The sequence below is a fragment of the Xenopus laevis genome, chromosome 8S (assembly GCF_017654675.1).
Source record: "Xenopus laevis strain J_2021 chromosome 8S, Xenopus_laevis_v10.1, whole genome shotgun sequence".
In the NCBI taxonomy this organism is placed as follows: Eukaryota; Metazoa; Chordata; class Amphibia; order Anura; family Pipidae; genus Xenopus; species Xenopus laevis.
The window spans coordinates 25,801,589-25,820,546 of NC_054386.1; the positions used below are offsets into that span (position 1 = coordinate 25,801,589).

Sequence of the window (18,958 nt, forward strand, 5' to 3'; positions counted from 1 at the left end):
TTGATTATAAGGGCTGAACTCCACGGTGCGGCTTGTTCCAATGCGATGCGCTGAGAGGAAGCGCATGCGACGAGACGGATACCTTATATTTGCCACATCCGTCTCGTCGCATACGATTCCTCTCAGCAAATCGCTTTGGAACTAGCCGCACCATGGAGTCCAGCCCTAAGTGATGCTTAAAGGTGGTTAACTTTTAGTATGTTATAGAATGGCCAATTATAAGCAACTTTTCAATTAGTCTTCATTATTTATTTTTTATGGTTTTTGAATTATTTGCATTCTGCTTCTGAATCTCTCCATCTTTCAAATGGGGGTCACTGACCCCTTCTAAAAACAAATGCTCTGTAAGGCTACACATTTGTTGTTTTTGCTACTTTTTTGCTCATCTTTCTATTTAGGCCTCTCCTATTCATAGATAAAGAAAGAAAAATGCGGATTGTTTCCGAGCTCACCCGACAACTGTGTCTTCCCCGTTGCTGCCCTCGCGAGACGCCGGCTACTCCATGCCGGTATGGTACTTGCGAAACTCGTTCTCTCGCACCATGAGCGCTAGTTGGTAGAATAATGTTGTGACACAGTCTTCATAAAAAGTAATCGGCTTTATTATGGCTCACACTTCGTGGATTGTAACAAGAGTCTTCCTCAGACTCTGAGGAAGTGCCGGGATAACGGCAAGAAACGCATAAGTCATACAGTGCAGCATACCCACCGCTTGTTACAATCCATGAAGTGCGAGACATAATAAAGCCGATTGAGTCACAACATTGCGATCGTAAGATAAAAACGCTCGAATCGTATGATTCGAAGTACGAACAGAATACGATCGAACGATGAATAAAATCTATTCGATGGCCTGTGATGCGAGAGAACGAGTTTCGCTTTCCTATTCCAGTCTCTTATTCAAATCAAAGCACGGTTGCTAGGTTAATTTGGATCTTAGCAACCAGATGGCTGAAATTACAAACTGGAGAGCTGCTTAATAAACAGCTAAATAACTCAAAAACTACAAATAATAAAAAATGAAAACCAATTGCAAATTGTCTCAGAATATCACTCTCTACATCATACTAAGGGGCAGATCTATCAAGGGTCGAATTTCGAAGTGGAAAATACTTCGAAATTCAACCATTGAATAGAATCCTCCGACATTCAAATTTTATTCATCGTACGATCGTATTCCGATCGTACTTCGTATCGTACGATTTGCCTTCAAAACCAAAACACTTAGAAGGTCCCCATAGACTAACATAGCACTTCGGCAGGTTTAAGTTGGCGAAGTATTGAAGTCGAAGTTTTTTTTAAAGAGACAGTACTTCGAATCGTTTGAATCGAAGTCGATGGTCGAAGTACCCCAAAAATTACTTCGAAATTCGAACTTTTTTAACTTGAAAATTCACTCAAGCTTAGTAAATCTGCCCCTAAATGTTATGTCAAAGGTGAACAACCCATTAAAAGCCTTGTACACAGTCTCTTTGCCTCTTGTGCACTATTCAGCTGCCACACGATCTGCCCCTGGCCGGCAAGTGCCAACAAGGTGTACAAATAGGACATTATTTTCAATGAGGCTGAAATTTGAATTCAAGAAAGAAAAAAAAAAGAGGTAAAAAAAGAAAGCTACACATTTCACTCCATCAAAAATGATGTCAAGACATTTTGTTTGAACTTGCTTGTTTAAACAGACTGGGAGGGAAACTTATAAGACAAACATTAATATACAGGATTTAGAAGAAAGTCAGAAGAAGGAAAGGCAAGAGCTATTTTTCTGGCTCATGATGGATAGTCAGCTGTCAGGTGTTTATAGGCCAATATCAGGTAAAGGCTTGTGTCTATTTAAATCTAGATAGGCATAAAGCTGAATTAAGCCAGTCATACACTGTACTTTAAAGGGGCTATGAAAATGTCAACATAAAACCAGCACAACTCTCCCGGCGGCCTCACCAGCATTTCCCCACCGAGCCTGCGCTATTATGTGGCGCAACAGCCCCACTGTCTTCCTAGCAGTTTCCTCGGAACTTGGTCGCCCTCCGCCTCGCTTCAACTCAGCCACAAAAGCCTCTATCCGCTCTGACAGTTCCGACTCCTTCTCAGCTATTCCCGGCATGGTTAAGAGTGAGCACCAAGATGGACGCAATCTCAGTTTACAGGAGTCCCAACATGGCACAGACGTCATCAGTGTAATCCAAATTGCCGGCTGCGAGTCATGTGGAGGAGATCAGCGCAGGCACATTGTTATCTGATTGAACGCAAATAGGGTTACGTGGTCTGAGGGCAGTGGAATGGGATATAACTGAGTGTTTTTGTTACACTGAGGCCTTTGCCCGTGTAGCTTTTACTGAACTACAACTTCTATTCTATCCTGTCATGTCAGTGGCTCAATAAGGAAGTTGAAAACTGTAGTTCACAAAATCGCTTCTTATATTTGTGATGGCGAAAACGAATACTTTGTCTGTGCCTCATTATTAAAGGGGTGGTTCACCTTTACTTTAACTTCTAGTATAATGGCTAATTCTAAGCAACTTTTCAATTAGTCTTCATTGGGTTTTTTTTATGGTTTTTGATTTATTTTCCTTCTTATGACTCTTTCCAGCTTTCAAATGGGGGTCACTGACCCCATCTAAAATCAAAAGCTCTGTAAGGCTACAAATGTATTGTTATCGGTGTCGGACTGGGCCGGTGGGACACTGGGAAAAAACCCGATGGATCGCTGCGCTCATGGGCCCCCGCTGACCCAGCCCCTCGATCTCAGGGCCCCCCACCTTTCGCGCCTGAGCGCTGACGTGCGCGCGTCCGCACATGTATGCCTACGTTCATGTGTCCGCGCATTCGTGCTGGCATTTGCACGTCCGCACTTGCGCATAGGATCATGTCCAGTCCGACCTCCCCCCCATATCCAGTCCAACCCTGATTGTTATTGTTACTTATTACTACTCATCTTTTTATTCAGACCTCTCCTATTCATAGTCCAGTCTCTTATTCAAATCAATGCATGGTTGCTAGGGTCATTTGGACCCTAGCAACCAGATTGCTGACATCGCAAACGGTAGAGCTGCTGAATAAAAAGCTAAATAACTCAAAAACCACAAATAATAAAAATGAAAACCTATTGCAAATGATCTCAGAATATCACTCTTTTAATTAACTCAAAGGCACACAACCTCTTTAAGTTCGGGTATATGTAGCAAAACCTGATGCATCTGGGTGCACTGCAGTATAATACTAAGAAGCAAGTACCACAAACACTGTTGTGAAAATGCCATAAAGCCGACACCCTTAAAAATGCCTTTGTGTTTTATTAATTTACTATTTCATTTAGGGGCAGATTTACTAAGCCTCGGCTGAATATTCGAATTTCAAAAAGTTTGAATTTCGAAGTAAATTTTTGGATACTTCGACCATCGAATAGGCTACTTCGACCTTCGAATTGGACTTCGACTCGAACGATACAAATAAAAAATCTTTCAACCATTCGATAGTCGAAGTACTGTCTCTTTAAAAATCCTTCGAATGCAATACTTCGCCAAGTTAAACCTACCGAATTGCATTATAAGCCTATGGGGACCTTCTACAAACATTTTCTAAGTTTTCGCTACCGAATAAAAATCCTTCTAACGATCACTGAAAATTGTTCGTTTCGAATGATTTAATCGTTCGATCAAACCATTTTTATTAGATCGATCGAATGCTTATTTTAGCGCTAAATCCTTCAAATTCGATATTCGAATATCAGGCTCTAAGACATCAGGCTCTAAATCTCTCTCAAAACGAGATTACCTGGTTGATGCAGCCAAAGCAGTTGCACGTGGTTCTTGAGAGGCAGTCCACGAGGAGTACGAGGCAGCTTTTAGCCATTATAAACATGGAGTGGAACTGCTGCTCAGTGGAGTCACACGTTTGGATTCTTCAGACTTTTATATTATGTAAACTAAGGCAACTGACTTTGTCAACATTTAATTTCACACTACGCAAATACAAAATCCTTTATTATTACAAATTAGGACTTCGTTCCCTTTAACAAAATTCTTGTCCTCACATACTACTGTACAGTCTGAGCATTTTATCAGCCATTTAACAATATCAGCCATTTTACAATAATCTTGTGAAGTGAAGGAATAGAAGAAAAAATACTTCGAATTTCGAATGGTCGAATATGGCTACTTCGACCACAAATCGAACGATTCAAACTAAAAATTGTTCGACTATTCGATAGTCTAAGTACTGTCTCTTTAAAAAATACTTCGACCCCCTACTTCGGCAAATAAAACCGAGGCCAATGTTAGGCTATGGGGAAGGTCCCCATAGGCTTCCTAACAATTTTCTGATCGAAGGAAAATCCTTTGATCGATGGATTAAAATTAACCCTCGATATTCGACCCTATGTAAATTTGCCCCATGGTATGTAGACAATTATAAATATTCAATCGGAAATCAAATATTCACCGTCTTTAGGATCCTGTTATATATTTCTTTCCCAAAACATCCCCTATTAGTATTCCTTCCTTTACATATTTTGACTTTCCTTCATCCCATATTTGTGTATCTCCAACCAATTTAATTTATATTATGACTTTCATGCTTCCTGCTTTTCCTTCTCAGTCATCTTCTTCTTTTGACATTCCTTTTTCAAGTTCCTTTCTTTCTTACTATGTTTTAAATTTTGGCTCTTAATCTTTCACATAAATTTGTCCATTTGTAACCTAGTTTTTATTCTTCCATATGAATATTTTTCGTCTTGGCTCTTCATTCCTTCATGTCATGGCCTGTGTATTTCTTTATTTTCTTCTTGCTTTTTTTCCCTCTACTGTTTTAGTTGATCCAAGCAGGGAACGTCGTGAAGCTGTAAAAGGCAAAATCTCACAATATTTAAAATGTGCTGAAGAAATATTTAATTGCCTCTTGCAATGGCCTGTGGGAAATGTCTATAGTGCAAGAGAGGTAAGTGACATCAGGAAATCACCCAGCACAGAGGGTTATTTATAGAGGAGAAGAATTGTATGGTATATGTTTTTAAAGGGACTTGATTCTTTTGTGGGTCCTTGTCATCAGTATGACTGAAATCTCTATTACTTTGGTTATTAAAGACATTTCTTGCTAGAAAATGTTACTGGCAGTTGCAGCAATATAGCAGTATCAATATATAGGCCAGAGCTAGTACATATTGGAGGAACAAGGTACGTACAGGGCTCCTGTAAGCATGGGAGAGGTATGCTGTACATGCAATAAAGAGACACGACACCATAGCTTGAGGGGAGAAAAGGCCGTAGCATTTATTATAACTCAATAAACTTTTAACAGCAGATTCATTAATGCCAAATAAATGAATATGAGCACATAACAGAATCTGAATGTATGCATGGCAATGACACCTAGCCAGCCTCAGTCCATTTAACAGGCCGCCTATTGATTGACCATTTGTGAAAAGGCTCAGCCTTATCCAACTCCTAGCCACGAGCCCTTTGTTTAAACCTCAAATTTTCCTCCATGCTGCGACAATATATATATATATATATATATATATATATATATATATATATATATATATATATATATATATATATATATATATATATATATATATATATATATATATATATATATATATAGTATTTATTTTTTTATATGATAAAAGCATATTTTAACATATTTAGGGAGGGAGGGTGGGGGATTCAAGTGAACAAGCTATCCAGCCGCCAGAACAGAAGAGGTATCTGTTCTGGCACCCCTTTTTATACCCCCCGAACTTCCCGCTCTTTAGATCACATGGTTACAGGATCCAATCATGCCCAGAGATAACCTTGCCCTTTGACATCATAACCCAAGCAACAGTAAATTACTGTGGTAACTCTAACACGTGACAGCTCATCTACTGTCCCACATTAACCAATGCACTGCCAACAACCCTCCTATGCAGGTCCAGGGGAAAATGAATTCCCCTGCACCTCACAATATATAGGCCTTGAGGCAGTGAAGAGGGCTCTGTTCATCTAGTTTTTGCTATGTCTTGGTAGAACTGGTTATTGGCACATAGTAATTCTTATGAACTGGTTGTTTGCTATTTACACTTGAAGCAATGCAGAGTCCTAAAGATCATCGGCAAGGTAAATTGTCAAAAAGAGAAGGATAAGAGGATGATAAAGTGAAGGAAAAGTAAAACAATTGGGGGGGGGGGTGCCAATGAGTTAGGCACCCTCTACTGACTATAATTGCTACCCTCCTAGCTTAGGCCAGTGCAGGGTCGGACTGGACATGGGGGGGCCCACCGGGTAACTATACTCCGGCCCCCCCGCGCGCATGCGCAAGCGTCTGGCCGCTCGCCAGCGCGCATGCTCAAGCGTCTGGCCGCTCGCCAGCGCGCATGCGCGAATGTCTCGGTGCACGCTGGTGTGCGCGCAAACGCCGGTGCGCATGCGCAAACACCGACGCGCATGCGATACCGGCAAACAGATTAATTTTTATTTGGGGGCCCAGACATTGGCGGAGGGGGGCCAGAACATTGGGGGAGGGGGGCTGGGCCGGCGGGGGCCCATGAAGGCCGGGGCCCACCGGGTTTTTTCCCGGTTTCCCGCCTGCCCAGTCCGACACTGGGCCAGTGCTCCCTCTGGTCAGGGTACTTTGGTGCAGAATGTGCTGCTACTATTATCTTTAGTGCTTTTAGGTATCACCTGCAGACAGCTCTTCTAATGCTACAGTTGCAATTGCCACTAATATATGATAAAAAAAAAAAGACTTTCAATTACACACAGTAAAATTACTTCCCCAAATTGATCCCTGGGCGTGTCATGTTTAGATGTTTGGTGCTGATACAACTTTCTATGTTTAAGGTGCAGTTGGTTCACGACCCATGCTCGGAAGCCACTTTTGTGCTTAAGGTAATCAACACCTCTCCTCTTTAGAGTATACTTTGCATTGTTTCATCTGTTCTCTGTGTTTTTATCAGCTGATGCCTTGTTAGGTACATCATAAATTGTTGTTATTTACACAAACATTAAAAGTTGTCTGTTTGATTCCTTCTTGATGAGTGTCACTTGCTGTGATCATTTAATTCAGTTCTCTCTTAAGGGCTAACTATAGATGTTAGTATCAAAATAGCCTTGGATATTATGCTTGTCAAGAAATCATACAAGCCACTCTTAAAAGTCTTAATGAAATCAGCCATCACATCATCACCCGGCAGTGCATTCCACAACCTCACTGTCCTGATTGTGAAGAACCTCCTACGTTGCTTCAAATGAAAGTTCTTTTCCTCTAGGCTGAAGTGCAGCCTTTGGTACAGTCCCCTGCTATTTGTCTATAATGTCCTCTAATGTTCTTGTAAAGTGTAATCATGTCCACTCGCAAATGCCTTTTTTTGTAAAGAAAACAACCCAAACCTTGACAGTCTCCCCTCATAATTTAAGTCTTCCATCCCTCTAACCAATTTAGTTGCATGTCTCTGCACTCTCCCCAGCTCATTTATATCCCTCTTTGAGTAGAAGGAAAGGTTAAAACTAAGTAAGCCTTATCAGAAAGGTCCACCTAAATATACCAGTAAATCCTCAAAGTAATGCTGCTCTGTCAAGTGTCCTCTGTCAAAAGAAACACAGCATTTCTTTCCATCTATTGTGTACACATGGGCTTCTGTATCAGACTTCCTGCCTTCAGCTTAAACCTTCTTGCTCCGGGAGTGAGCATGCTCAGTTAGCTCCTTTTCCTCCCCACCTTCTCTGCTGTAATCTGAGCCCAGAGCTATAAGTGAGCATCGAGAGACTCAGGCAGGAAGTAATATCACACCAAACTAATACTGCAGCTGCTATCCTAAACAGAGAGCTTCTAGAGCTTTTTACTTAGGTATGGTAAAAGGGGAAAATGATTTCCCCTGCACCTCACAATATATAGGCCTTGAGGCAGTGAAGAGGGCTCTGTTCATCTAGTTTTTGCTATGTCTTGGTAGAACTGGTTATTGGCACATAGTAATTCTTATGAACTGGTTGTTTGCTATTTACACAGGGTTACAGCAGTCTGAGATTTCGACCTATTAGAGCTTTGAACGCAGCAGTTGAAAACTTGAAGCACTGCAGAGTCCTAAAGATCATCGGCAAGGTAAATTGTCAAAAAGAGAAGGATAAGAGGATGATAAGTGAAGGAAAAGTAAAACAATTGGGGGGGGTGCCAATGAGTTAGGCACCCTCTACTGACTATAATTGCTACCCTCCTAGCTTAGGCCAGTGCTCCCTCTGGTCAGGGTACTTTGGTGCAGAATGTGCTGCTACTATTATCTTTAGTGCTTTTAGGTATCACCTGCAGACAGCTCTTCTAGTGCTACAGTTGCAATTGCCACTAATATATGATAAAAAAAATAAGACTTTCAATTACACACAGTAAAATTACTTCCCCAAATTGATCCCTGGGCGTGTCATGTTTAGATGTTTGGTGCTGCTACAACTTTCTATGTTTTAGGTGCAATCTGAAACTGCGGGCAGAGGAACCAGCTTAACGCGTTTCGTGACCAAAGTCACTTCATCAGAAGCACAAGCGCCCCCTACAGGTACTAGACTTATAAAACCAAACCAATTAAAAATGCATATTAGTTTAAAATCAAGTGATCACCATACAAAAATGAAAAGTCTTATAATGAATGTAATTAATAAACATTATGCATATTAAATGGTAGCATATATCGTAGATATTATGAATATTCAAGCAGCGGATGGAACTTAATACAGCCCATAATACATGATTATGATTATATGGATATAATACACAAAAGCTATGAATATCCTGTAAATTATATCCTTATAAACGGTGAGTTCTGATGTCATCAGTTATAAACGGTGAGTTCTGATGTCATTTCTGTCACATGACTCACTAAAATTTGTGTATTATAATAAATAAAGTACCCCCAGTTGCAAAATATGAGGATATTAGAAGTTACCTCGGAGTTCCATGACCTGTATAAAAACACTCGGCCTTCGGCCTCGTACTTTTATATGGTCATGAAACTCCTCGGTAACTTATAATATCCTTATATTTTACAAGAGGGGGTACTTTATTCACTATATATATTATCTATAATAAAGATGTATATTGTTCTATCAAAACAGCTCGGTTGTACAAAAAAGGTGCTTCAAAACCAAAATAATTGGTGGTAGTATTTAACATTGGTTATAACGTTCAAATGTGAATGTAAATATTAGACCTAACCGGGATGTAAGATATAGACAATATGTAATAGGGATGTATCAAGGTACATGATCAAAACCTATACGAAATCCAGGTTCAAGTAATAAATATCAAAATATCCAAGTTACAAAATTACAATACTTGAATCTATTGAACCTAAGAGAGAACTCCCAAAGCAAAACCCAATAAAATCCTAAGTAGAGCACATCCATTGCCATCCCAGAATCGAGGTCCCTACTCAGCTTCTCATAAAAAGAAATTAAATTAGTCTGGCAAGATCTATTACACATAAAACCATGCTGACACAAACTCATAGTATTATGATTTTCAGTGAAGTCCAGTATCTTATCCCTTAATACCCCTTGGAAATCTAACTGGCAGACTAACTGGACAGGTTTAAAAATCCCGTTGGAGCAAGAGCTGCATTGGTGCATTGATGTGGTCCTTCCTCTGACTGCTTTATTTCCTTCATTTTGATCCCATAGTTGGGTCCAATCAGATTAGCCCATTCTTTTCAAAAGAATCCTATATTGTCTATCTTATCTTTTATTCCAATTACTGGCACAGTACCAATTTTTAAGATGATGTAAATATAGTAATGAATATATGTAATGTTCGGTATTAATTCATCTTCTAGTCTTTAATGAAGTCTGGTCGTTCTGGACATGGAGCAGTCACTATTATTCCTCAGTGTGTCCCCTTCATGGTCCAACTTTAGAGATTTTACGCGAGCGATGATTCTTTGCACCTTCAACTGCAGTACATCCCGGGTGAGAAAAACTGCTCTGCATTCTTTAATTCTATTCTCCTTCTTTCCCTATATTCCATCTCATGACTTTGTCAGGTTTTGTTTTGCCTTCTGTTCTCCCAATCGGGATCTACCAGTAGACCTTTAGCTGGTGATCAGTAGATCTCAAGACACTGTCAACAAACAGATTGTCTAATTCATCCTGTTTCATGCTTTTCATTTAGATATTTATTATGCTATGGTGGCATTAGAAATAGTTGTTTGTTAAATATAGCAATTTATATTTTCTCATAAACCAGTATTTAAGTAATATATTTTCATGGAACAGAATGCTTTTATGGATGTAGATCACAATGGGACATCATCACTAAAAGTAAACCTTGCATTAGTAAAGTATGGGCACTCCTGGCCTAAGAGAAAAAGTCAGTACTGAAAGAAATAATTGACATTGCCATTGTACAACAATAAACATTGCCTTTACAGTTATCCAGTAAATGCATAAGCAATCTTTATTGCTCATGGCCATATTACTTGTATTGTGTGTCTTTGCTTTCATTTTGGGCTTTGAAGATTCAGATCTGCCTCACTTTTCACGTCTCATTTGGTTTTCCAATTACTAATTAGATACACCCACTTTCCTGAAATGTCTTTCTACAGGAGGTTGTCTATGGGAGCAGCTCAGGAAATATCAGGCCAACTACCAAAGTACAAACTAATATTTTGCCCACTTCAGGCCCTAACCAACCTCTGGGCCCTGATAATGACTCCACACTTGATCATAGTCCAACAGGTCATCTGACAGAGTTATGCAACCCCAGTAACTCCAATGGATTGTGCAATGGGCCAGTTGGATGCATCTCTGAATCACAAGTCAGATTGTGGGGAGCACAGCTTATTCTGGCTCTGGAGACTCTTCACCAGGAAGGTGTGCTATGCAGAGATTTGAATCCTCGCAACCTTTTATTGGAAGACAATGGTAAGAAATTTAACACCTGTGCAGATATATAGTGTAAGGCCCCCCTTAAAGAGGAACAAAAATCTAAAATAGAATAGCTGTATTTTGTATAATAAACATGAACGTACTGCACCAGAAGCCTAATTAAACAAATGATTTATGTTTTCAAAGTTGGCCGCAGGGGGTCATCATCATCATCTTGTTATTTTGTGAAACATCTTTGCAAGACCATGCACATGCTCAGTGTGGTCTGTTGGTAGGTTGAGCATATCAAGACAGCACGAGTCAAATAATTTCTGCCATAGAAGCTGATACAGCAAGATTATTAATCAGAATATGCAGACTGAACTGGGTGTGTGGATACAAATCTCTACATGGTCGCCAGCTGCTCTACAGGGAAACAAACAAAGCTGCTCAAGGTCAGGGAAGTAAGGTGGGGGGCTCCCCCCTGCAATTTGAAAGTATGATTGTTTCCCTGCAGAGCAATTAGGGACCATCTGAAGTTTCCTATCCTCAGCAGTCAGAGCAAGTAAGAGAAAGTGTACAACTGCATCCCAGAATTTAGAAACAATTTCACAGTCCCACCATAGGTGGAGCATAATTCTGGTGTCTGTACAGCCTCTGAAGCAATGTGGGTTGCAAGTGCGATAAAGTATGTTCAGTCTTGCTGGGACTAAGTATGTCCTGTGAAGTAGCTCAATAGATGTTTCCCTTACAGTTACACAAGTGCTCCCTTTAGTTGCAGTGAGGCTGCACATTGCCCATTATTGGGTTGATTAGTGTTATGTTGCAGTCTTTTTCGCATTTCAGCATATATTTAAGTTCTTTTTGTATGGGGAGGGTTGATTAAACATTTTGTACACTAGTGTAGTGTTCCCCGTAGTAATGGGTATTGCCGACAAATGGTTTCCAGGGTTGTTGCCGTTAAGATATTATGCTCACTACGCCTTGTCTGTGGCTGTATATAGTGGGCCAATTGCGTGGCTTTGAACATTTCTTGTGTTGGGGGGTTGTAGTAGTCCAATAACTGTTGGAATTTTAGGGGCTTGCCATATCTGGTCAACCCATATAGAGTGGTCACCCTGTTACTGATTCAACATGAGAATGCTCATTTTGACAGCCCAGGTGGGAAGGCCCATTTTTTTACCAGAGGGGTTAATGGTGAGGGCTTGGAGTTTAGATGGAACCTTTTCCGTAGTTCGCTTCAAATGTGCATCATGTCCATTGGGATTGAAGAGGGATCGGTAAGACGGTCATACAGTATATTTAGTAGCCACAGAATGTGTTGTAACTGAAACGGGTATAACAAATTATCCTCCATTTGAAATGGCGCTACAGGCCTAAAAATGCTGCCCGTCACAAAAAGGTGCTTTAAGTGGGCAGCAATATCCCGCTACTGCCAAATCTGGTGCGTATTGAAATGAATGATGCCATTTAATGGGTTTGGATATAGAGGGGGCAGTGAACATTATCAAGCGAGGCTGAGCAGGTGTGTGTTGCTCCTGCATTCCAGGTTGTACCGACCCTCCCTGACATCATATAATTTATGGGGTTTAGGTAGAGTCTCCATTGGGTTGTGGTCGTGATGGTTTTGCTCTTGGAGGTAAAGTTTGAAAGGGTGTTTTTGCTATCTGGATGGTGGTAGCGTTGTCCACTCTAGCTCTGGTTGGGGTGAGTTGGATGGTGATTGACTGCCCTTACTTGGGGTGTTGGTGCTGCCTTCTAGTATCACTTCAGGTGTATTGATCATGTTATTATGTCCTTTCCATGAGAATTGCAGAGAGAATGGGAAACACCACCTGTATTTCACCTGATGCTGTATGAGCAATGTATTAACATGTTTCATTTGTCACTGCATTTGGAGAGTTGTTGGTGCAATGTCAGTGTACAATTGCATATTGTGTGCGAGTTTATCTCTGGTGGCCGCACAAGCTGCTTGCAGAGTTAGGTCTCATCTCCACATGATGCAGATTTAACACTCTAGGGAGGTTAGGGTTGCATGGACGGCCCAGAGGCTTGTGTATTCTTTCAATATGCAAATGTTCATCAGGACAGTCAGGGATTAGTTGGTGTAGTACCCCTTCCATTAATTGTGTAATATCAGTTATTGATTCAGGGACCCCCAGACCCCCAATTACCTCTCAGTGATTGGTTCTCCAAGTCCACAACTTTATTTTCCAGTTGTAAGACCAGGTCTTGGTGTAGTGTGAGTTGTCTTTGATCCTCCTGCAGGGCTGTCTCCTGCAGGTCCGCAGTTCGTTCCAGCTTGTCCACCCTCTCGCCAAGTTCATTAATGTGGCGTGCGAATTCCATTGCTGATAGTTCAGTTTTAAACAAGGATTCACTTGGAATGTGGCCTGAGTTTCAGTAGCGAGCGCTGCTTCGTCCACAGCCGAATCTTGATCTGCACATGCTGGTAAAGATGGCAGCTGCAAGGTTTAGGTGGCGTGCCGCTGGAACATTGGCAGCATGCTAAATTGTTGCTTCTTTTTCATGGACAGTTTAGCCATCGCCAGGGTCTGGAGGTTTCCAGCTTAGGTCGGTGCACCCGTTATATTTGTTTGGGACAATATTCTCTCCTGTCGAGTTATGCAACTCATTTACCTTACTATTTTCTATTGTGGGAGAAAAAGTTACTATATTCGGGGATCATGGTGACCAATTTTTGGGTCCTGACCCATGTTAAGAATCCTTGCTCTACTTGTTGCCTGCATAAGAGCTTTTGTTACCACACAGTAAATTGCACTCCTTTCTGTAACCTACAGGTGATGTTTACCTGACATATTTTGGGCAGTGGTGCGAAGTGGAGAATTCCTACTGCCCCAAGGCAGCTGAGTGCCTTTATGTGGCTCCAGGTAAGCTGCTATCAGAAAGGCACATGATATTGCTTAAAGGAGACTATACCTTTAGCAATAGATATGGCAAATAATCTTATTCAATTACATCAGTAAATATTGCCTTTGTACAGGTTTGCCTTTGTTTTCTAAATACAATCAATTCAAAATCCTGTACCATTTCTGAAATAATAAAGTGTATATCTCAACATCAGTTTCTCTTTATTCTGCCTTCATGCAGGAGATGCAGATATTCATTGACAGTTAGATCCAATATATATTAAAGGGGGGCTCCCTTTGCCCAGAAGATGTATTAGAGCTCACTCTATTAAAATCACCAGACATCATCAAAGTCAAAGCAAACTTTATTGTCATCTCAGCAGTATACGAATACACAGTGAGACGAGACAACGTGGCTCCAGCTAGTACATATCACAAAAAGGAACTTAAAAATACACAATAAGTATGTAAACATGAAATGTGAAATATATTGGCAGAAATTGGATATATACATGTGTAAACCTTTAGAATTGTGCAAATAAATTAACAGTTCACAAAGTTAAGTTCACAGTTCAGGTGTGTCTGGAATGTAGTGGGAGGGCAGGCAGTGAGTTGAGGGAAAAAAGCTTTCGCGCAGCCTGGTTGTTCGACTTTAATGCTGCAAAAGTGTCTGCCGGATGGGAACAGCGTGAACAGTCCGTGTGAGGGGTGTGTGGAGTCCAGTGCAATGCAGGAGGCCTTTCTTGCACAGTGCTTGTGGGAGATGTCCTGCAGTGATGGAAGAGCTGCTCCAATGATGTTGCCAGCTGCTCTGACAGTCCGCTGTAGACTTTTCCAGCAGAGCTGGCACTACTGTACAAGAAGGAGATGCAGCTCATCAGGACGCTCTCTATGGTGCCCCTGTAGAACACTGTGAGGGTGGGAGGTGGAAGGCTGGCCTGTTTAAGTCATCTTAGGAAGTGAAGACGCTGCTGAGCCTTTTTGGTGATGGAGGCGGTGTTGGTGGTCCAGGTGAAGTCATCAGAGATGTGGACTCCCAGGAATTTGTTGTTCTTTACTGTCACTACTGTGGAGCTGTTGATGTTGAGTGGTGTGTGAGCAGGGCGAGTTCTCCTAAAGTCGACGATCATCTCTTTCGTTTTATCCACAGTCAGTGACAGGTTGTTCTCACTTCACCAGACCACCAGCTGCTGAACCTCATCTCTGTACGCCGACTCGTTGTTGTCATCGGCACTCGTTGAGTCATCGGCGAAGTTGATGATGTGGTTTGAGCTGTGTCTAGCTATGCAGTCATGTGTCAGCAACGGGCTGAGAACACATCCACTGATACGAACAGACAGGCCTCTCTGACAGAAAGTCCAAGATCCAATTGCACAAAGAGGAACTCAATCCCAGCTCACTTAGTTTCCCACTCAGCTTTTGAGGGATGATGGTATTGAATGCTGAGCTAAAGTCTATAAACAGCATTCTCACATAACTGTCTTTCTTGGGAAGAAAAATCGCTTTTTATTTTTACATCATAATCCATTTACATCCATGTAAGCGATTTTTCTTCACATGAATACAGTGAGTGCTGATCCTTCTTACTCTATTTATCCTGTTTTGATCATGCACCATGGACCAGCTTAATGCTGGTACTGCGGGACTATATATATATATATATAGATATATATAGATATATATATATATATATATATATATATATATATATATATATATATATATATATATATATATATAAAACGTTTCGGCCCAGTCACATGAGCCGTCTTCAGGAAGTCTTGACTTCCTGAAGACGGCTCATGTGACAGGGCCGAAACGTTGAATAAACAAAATTTTTTTCTTCACTCAAGTCCTGTGTGTGCAGGCTCTTCTTGTTACCTCCATACTATGTTTAATTGCTCCAGCACCTAGGCATCCATTTTGTGCTCTGTGTGCACCGACCCCTTGGTTGATATATATATATATATATATATATATTCATCCATCTATATACACTCTGCATAGAGATATATATTCATCCCTCTATATACATTCTACATAGATATATATATATTCATCCATCTATATACAATCTCCATAGAGATATATTCATCCCTATGTATACATTCTACATAGAGATATATATTCATCCCTCTATATACATTCTACATAGATATATATATTCATCCATCTATATACACTCTGCATAGAGACATATATTCATCTCTCTATATACATTCTACATAGATATATATAGTCATCCATCTATATACACTCTGCATAGAGATATATATTCATCCCTCTTTATAAATTCTACATAAATAAATATATATATATATATATCTATATATATATATATATATATTCATCCATCTATATAAATTCTGCATAGAGATATATATTCATCCCTCTATATATATTCAACATAGATATATATTATATTCATCCATCTATAAACACTCTGCATAGAGATATATATTCATCCCTCTATATACATTCTACATAGATATATATATTCGTCCATCTATATATACTCTGCATAGAGATATATATTCATCCCTCTATATACATTCTAAATAGATATATATATTCATCCCTCTATATACATTCTAAATAGATATATATATTCATCCCTCTATATACATTCTACTTAGATATATATATATTCATCCATCTATATATACTCTGCATAGAGATTTATATTCTACATAGATATATATATTCATCCCTCTATATACATTCTACATAGATATATATATTCGTCCATCTATATATACTCTGCATAGAGATATATATTCATCCCTCTATATACATTCTAAATAGATATATATATTCATCCCTCTATATACATTCTAAATAGATATATATATTCGTCCACCTATATATACTCTGCATAGAGATATATATTCATCCCTCTATATACATTCTAAATAGATATATATATTCGTCCATCTATATATACTCTGCATAGAGATATATATTCATCCCTCTATATACATTCTAAATAGATATATATATTCATCCCTCTATATACATTCTAAATAGATATATATATATCCCTCTATATACATTCTAAATAGATATATATATTCATCCCTCTATATACATTCTAAATAGATATATATATTCGTCCATCTATATATACTCTGCATAGAGATATATATTCATCCCTCTATATACATTCTACATAGATATATATATTCGTCCATCTATATATACTCTGCATAGAGATATATATTCATCCCTCTATATACATTCTAAATAGAGATATATATTCATCCCTCTATATACATTCTAAATAGATATATATATTCATCCCTCTATATACATTCTAAATAGATATATATATTCATCCCTCTATATACATTCTACTTAGATATATATATATTCATCCATCTATATATACTCTGCATAGAGATTTATATTCTACATAGATATATATATTCATCCCTCTATATACATTCTACATAGATATATATATTCGTCCATCTATATATACTCTGCATAGAGATATATATTCATCCCTCTATATACATTCTAAATAGATATATATATTCATCCCTCTATATACATTCTAAATAGATATATATATTCGTCCACCTATATATACTCTGCATAGAGATATATATTCATCCCTCTATATACATTCTAAATAGATATATATATTCGTCCATCTATATATACTCTGCATAGAGATATATATTCATCCCTCTATATACATTCTAAATAGATATATATATTCATCCCTCTATATACATTCTAAATAGATATATATATATCCCTCTATATACATTCTAAATAGATATATATATTCATCCCTCTATATACATTCTAAATAGATATATATATTCGTCCATCTATATATACTCTGCATAGAGATATATATTCATCCCTCTATATACATTCTACATAGATATATATATTCGTCCATCTATATATACTCTGCATAGAGATATATATTCATCCCTCTATATACATTCTAAATAGATATATATATTCATCCCTCTATATACATTCTAAATAGATATATATATTCATCCCTCTTTATACATTCAACATAGATATATATATATTCATCCATCTATATATACTCTGCATAGAGATTTATATTCAACATAGATATATATATTCATCCATCTATATACACTCTGCATAGAGATATATATTCATCCCTCTATATACATTCTACATATATTTATATATATTCATCCATCTATATACACTCTGCATAGAGATATATTCATCCCTCTTTATACATTCTACATGGATATATATATTCATACATCTATATACACTCTGCAGAGATATATATATATATATATATATATATATATATATATATATATATATTCATTCCTCTATATACATTCTACATAGATATATATATATATATATTCATCCATCTATATACACTCTACATAGAGATATATATTCATCCCTCTATATACATTCTACATAGATATATATATTCATCCATCAATATACACTCTGCATAGAGATATATATTCATGCATAGAGATATATATTCATCCCTCTATATACATTCTACATAGATATATATATTCATCCATCTAAATACACTCTGCATAGAGATATATATTCATCCCTCTATAAACATTCTACATAGAAATATATATATATATATATATATAGTGAATAAAGTACCCCCTCTTGTAAAATATAAGGATATTATAAGTTACCGAGGAGTTTCATGACCATATAAAACCACGAGGCCGAAGGCCGAGTGTTTTTATACAGGTCATGGAACTCCGAGGTAACTTATAATATCCTCATATTTTACAACTGGGGGTACTTTATTAATTATAATACACAAATTTTAGTGAGTCATGTGACAGAAATGACATCACTACTCACCGTTTATAACTGATGACATCACTACTCACCGTTTATAAGGATATAATTTACAAGATATTCATGGCTTTTGTGAATTATATATATATATTCATCCATCTATATAAACTCTGCATAGAGATATATATTCATCCCTCTATGTACATTCTACATAGATATATATATTCATACATCTATATACACTCTGCAGAGATATATATATATATATATATATATATATATATTCATTCCTCTATATACATTCTACATAGATATATATATATATTCATCCATCTATATACACTCTGCATAGAGATATATATTCAATCCTCTATATACATTCTACGTAGATATATATATATTCATCCATCTATATACACTCTGCATAGAGATATATATTCATCCCTCTATATACATTCTACATAGATATAT

General features: G+C 38.2%; 1 long non-coding RNA gene across 1 annotated transcript in view; it reads right to left on the minus strand.

Moving 5' to 3' along the window:
* eif2b2.S overlaps positions 1-18,958 on the minus strand; it is a 65,123-nt gene that overhangs the window by 3,636 nt on the left and 42,529 nt on the right. The gene's annotated exons all lie outside the window — the stretch shown is intronic.